The sequence below is a fragment of the Andrographis paniculata genome, unplaced genomic scaffold (assembly GCF_009805555.1).
Source record: "Andrographis paniculata isolate CXL003 unplaced genomic scaffold, ASM980555v1 Contig55END, whole genome shotgun sequence".
Lineage (NCBI taxonomy): Eukaryota > Viridiplantae > Streptophyta > Magnoliopsida > Lamiales > Acanthaceae > Andrographis > Andrographis paniculata.
The window spans coordinates 2,586,571-2,592,570 of NW_026137590.1; positions in this window are offsets into that span (position 1 = coordinate 2,586,571).

Sequence of the window (6,000 nt, forward strand, 5' to 3'; positions counted from 1 at the left end):
ATAATTAATTTACTTAGTAAAAATTACATTAAAGTCACTAAATACAATTTTGAATACAGACATTTAAAATCATTCAATATCCGATAAAAGACGGCGGGTACAGTGCTGAATATAAGATTCAAAACTAACAAATAACACACGGTAATGTTAGTTACAACACATCATTTGTATTAATATAATACAAACACAACACATAAATTAACAACACACAGATAACTACTAACAGCACATTATTTATATTTATATAATACAAACACAACACATGAACTAACAATACATAGTCTCACAGAACATATACATCGGCTCATTTAAGCACATAACATACAATTGTCAGCATTCGTGTAACTATAAATAAACAATACAGGTCATTATTATAAACAACAACACGTGCTGTTTTTAGTAAAAAATTTTATTGTTTTTGTATTTTATGGATACTGCATATCAATACGATACATTTTTCTAATAAAAATACTAAATCAACACCGTGTTAGATTTTCAATAAGAGTATCGATGCTTTGTGATTATATATATATATATATATATAATATTCCGACAAGGAATCCTAATATAGTTAGAATTCTCGCTCATAGTTAATGCCAAAAGCAACACGTTTTCCTCTATAAGAAACACTCCAACATCCTTCCACAAATTTTTCCATCTTTAGGATATACAATAGGGTTGGCTCCACCTACTTCTAATTTCTTCTTCTTCTTCTTATTATTTTTTCACATAATTTTATATATATTTTTATTATACTCCATCTGTTCCACCGGAATTGAACATTTTGATTAGGGACACGGTATTTAAGGTGAAGATGTTTAATTAGTTAATAATAATTAGTTACAATATTATTATATTATTTTTTTGTATAATTAATAATATTAATATTTTTAAAGTAAATTTAATATATATGATTAAAAAAATTAAAATTTATGTTTAAATATTTAAAAATTATATAACAATTAAAAAATATATGCAATATGAATATCATTTTGTAAAGAATAAAATTTTCTATAATACACGAAAATAAAAAAATATTTTTTTTATTTATAATTAACATAAATCAATTTTATAAAAGATGTGTAGTTTTAAATGTAAATAAAAATATTTATTTATTTTGAAGAGAGAGGTAGAAATAAAGGGGTTTTGAGTGGGTCCTATGTTATATGTTATATATTTAATTAAATTGATTTATATTTGTTAAATATGTTTTAATTTAGTAATTTTTACAAAAAATAGAAATGTGTCAATTGTTACGGAACATATAAAAATAAAAATAGTGTCAATTGTGGTGGAACGAAGAGAGTACAATCTTACATCTTTATCTAAAAAACATTGTAGTTAATACGGATTGTTCATAGAGAATATCACATTCAATAATTATTTTATCTAAAAATAAAAAGTTCAAAAACACATACATAAAATAAATTGGAAAATAATACAAGAAAAAATAAAATAAAAGAACACACTCAAATTACATGCGAGTGCTTTTTTTTTTAAATAAAGATGTTTGAAAATATTTTTCAAAAATGACTATAATCAAATATTTAAAAAATCGAAATATTTGCTAGTCCAAAATTAACACTCCATGTTACAATTAACTAACTAGGGACCCAATTGTTGGCTTGTCACGACCAAAATTATTGCACATGGCACATATTGATTTCTTAGTTGGTTCACGTACCAATTTTTGAACTTTTGATCATATTCATATTAATATTGATATTTTTATTCAATCTAAATAAAAGATGCGGACATAACATGAAATTAATGATGATGGATGGTCCGTAAGAATGACCTGGTGGTGTAGGGATTGGACTTGTGACCGTGAGGTCATGAGTTTAAACCTCCGACGCCTCAGGTCACCTGCCACACATGGTTCACATAGTGTGACTTTCCCGTCGGGCCTGGTTCGGCCGGGGTTTACCCAGTGCGAATTTCGGTATTTTTATTTATTTATTTATTTATTATATTTTGCACAATTGACTGTTGCATGTATTTTTTTTTTATGACATGGAAATCCGCGGCCAGTGCGAAATTGGTAAATCCTCGACTGAATCTAATACTCTGCAAAGTAGCTTCAATCGTAATTATCTGTTTCAAATTACAACTATCGAAATCACAATCAAGTCAATTAAAAAATAAAATAAAATAAAATTGTATGTTGAACGATTATTTTACTTTGTATTTTGATAAAAATAAAAAACTAGTATGATTCCGACCATTTGGATAAATTAAAGGAAGGATGTATGGGTCCATTATAATAAATTTGAAGGTAATGTTTGTGTGGGGAAATTGGGACAAAACCTTTGCCAACATCTCTACCCTTTGGTCCCTAAATAACTACACATCACATGCCTTTTGTGGATGCTATTTTAAGGTATCATTGTCTTGTCTATTTTACAAACATATACTTCATATGTTATCATTTTTGTTTGTTTCAAAACAATAGTCTCATTTGCATAAATAATCATATCACTATAAAACTACCTTTACTTTTTCATTATTATCACACAATTGCCACTACTTTTTACAAAGGCAAAAAAATCTTTTACCCGTACTTTTTATCCACTACCAATATAATATCAATATTCCTTAAATTCCGTGCCAAACACAACTCAGACTATAGTTCTGGGACGGATGGAGTATATATATATATATATATATGGATATGAATATGGAGGCCCAAACACGATTTTTCATGCCGTGCTCGGACCGGGCTTTCGAGCCGTGCTTGTTTCTGCCACCCCTACCGTAATTAATGGATATTGATAAATGAGGTTAGAATTATAATTTTAGATTTAAAAAGTTTTGGTAATAATTTTAAATTAAGTAAGTAATTTAATTTAATCCAGAATTAACTATCACATTAATTAAAAAAGTTATCTTAATTAATAAAATCCCAATAATTATGAATTTAAATCTTATTCGAATTTTAATTTTAAATATTATATTATGCTATCGACAATATATATGCTTTGCGTAATTGAATTATATGTTTTTTTTTATCTATACAATATATATTATATAAGTTATTTACTGTATTAAATTTTATATTTGTTATTTATAGTAAAATATTTTTTTTCATATATAAATATTATAAGTACTTTATATTTGTTATTCGATTTCCACATTATAAAAATATATATATATATAGTATATATTAATATTTTAAAATCCTAATTATTAGAATTACTATTATTTCACAAAATATTCACTTCTCTTCTCTTCTTCCGGTGGTGATCTGTAATTTCTTCCTTGGTCATTCGCAACAATCGCCCGTTGCCATTGTCATCGGCATCTTTGCTATTGCCGTCTTTATCGCCATGGAAAAAATAGTTCTAACCCTTATTTCAATTTTCGTTCTAATCCGTAAAGTAAAATACAGTTGCAAAATTGACTTCCTCCACCACTCGTTGCAATTCGAATGCTGGATCATCCCATCTCTAATTCCCTATACAATTGAGTGATTCACGCATGAAATTGAAGTTTTCACTGTTGTTCAATATAGCTTAAAAAGAAGACGAAGTTACTCGTGAAAAAGCAGGACTAGGAAAAATGAAATGTATAGTGAATTTGTTTAAACAGAAGATAGAATTATTCGTGGAAAAGTCTAAGCTAAAACTAGGAGAAATGAGAGGTACAATGAATTTTTTTATTGATTTTTTTTTTTAGTCAATAATTTTTGTTAGTGTTTATACTGAAACTATTTTTGTAGAAAATAGATTTTTCTTAAAAATATATTATAGAGTAGACTTATATTATGATATATATATACATATATAGATGTCTGAAATGCTATTAACATATTTGTATTATGTTTTTGTATTTTTATTTTTATTTTTATTTTTATTGGCTATTCTCCATACATTTATTTATTATATAAATCATAATAATTAGAAAGAATTTATAATTACATGTTTCTATAATTAATATAATATATATAATTACTTTTTAATCCATTGCTCAAATTTCAATTATTGATATAATCTTGCAATACTATAATCAGCCCCAAAATTCTATTTTCTAAATGGAGCCAAAATCAAACAAATATAAATTATCTTGATTATAAAATGGCAACTGAATCTCATGCTTCACCATCCAATCATATTTGCCCATAATAAGTGACAAATTTTATGATATCCTGCTGATGTCCATATAATTCAATAATAATTAATTTATGTGTGTGTTTATTTTTATTTTATTTTTTGTGATGACTGGTAATTGTTTGTACATTTAATATTGCTTGTGACCAGTACAAATTGTGATAATGATATATAAATGTTGCAAAGGGCCCTTTATTTTTATTGTACTATTTTTATTATTATCATTATTATTATTTTGCCTTAGGGAATTCCATGTGCTCTAACACATGGTAGGGTCCTTAAAAGTGTATTGCATATCTACTAATTTCTTTACTAATATTAATTTTAGTGAATTATTAGTTCTATGGTTACATCACATTATTAATTGCTTTAAAATTTATTAATGATTGAAATCCGTATGGAAAATTACTGTGGTGAAATAATAATAATAATAATAAAAAATAAATAAATAACTACTCAAGGTTTGTTCACTCAACCTATTTTCATGTGATATGATTCTCAGTAAATATCATAAAATTAGTACAACACATATATTTTAATACTACATCCGTCTGACTCTAAGAGTCTTTTTTACTTTTTGGAATATCTTATAATACGAATAGAATGACATTTGTATAAAAAATTATATAAATATAAAGATATTTTTAATGTTAAGTACAATAGCGCAAAAGATAAATTTGACCAGACGGATGAAGGAAGTATAATATATATATTATTTATTTATTTATTTTTGTTCTTATAATCCAATGTAAAAACAAAAATACATCTATAAAAAAATACAAAATAAACACACCCTTGTTTAAGACAAAAGTAATAAATAAAGAAATTATCTAATGTCCTATAGAGATGAGTGCCTTAATGAAATATTGTAGTGAGTTCCTATTTATATATTGTATACTCTTTTTTTCCCATAAAAGATTATTCATTTTATAATTTTAGTTTGTCTATCAAAACTATGCTATTATATTTATTAGAAAAATAAATTTTTTCTTAAATCTATACACACTATTTTTCCATCTAGTTATACAAATGTTGCTAATAGATCGCCCATATTTCTTATACACATTCTACTTTAAGCAAAAATTACATTACTAATACTATAAAATTTAAAATCTACCTTTAAAAAAATACACACACTATTAAACTATTATTATCATTATTATTAATTTTTTTTTTGGGTAAATTGTTTTTTTTTTCGTAACTGGACCCTTATCATTTTAGTCTCGTAAGTGGAATCTGTCGTAAACTAGTTCCATAAATTTTCGTTGTGTTAGTCCTCCAGCACCGGAGACGCCCGCATGGCTCTCCGGAAGCCACGTGTCCGCCAGGTGTCCCGCCAGGTCAGCGACACCTGGCGGACACGTGGATTTTATTTTATTTTTTAAGTTTTTTTTCAATTGGACCAAATAAAAAAAATTAAAAAAAAGCAAATAAAATTAAAAATAAATTTTTAAAAAAATAAAAAAATAATAATAAAATCCACGTGTCCGCCAGGTGTCGCTGACCTGGCGGACAGGTAGCCTCTGGCGAGCCACGCGGGCGTCTCCGGCGCCGGAGGACTAAAACAGCGAAAAATTTTCACTTATGGGACTAATTTGCGACAACCTCTACTTACGAGACTAAAATGATAAGGGAGTCCAGTTACGAGATTAAAAAAGCCGTTTACCCTAATTTGTTTAGGGGGTGTTTGGCAAATAGCTTTTTGAAGAGCTTTTAGCTTATTGAACAGCTTTTAGCTGTTTGACCAGTTAAAAAGTTAATTTAGGTGTTTGGTAAATTAGCTTTTTGGAATAGCTTTTTGGACTCAGAAAGCTAATTTCTGAAAAACTAACTTACCCAGCGTTTTGAAATAGTTTTTTTTATAAAAAAAAAAAATTATTCCTTATATGCCCTT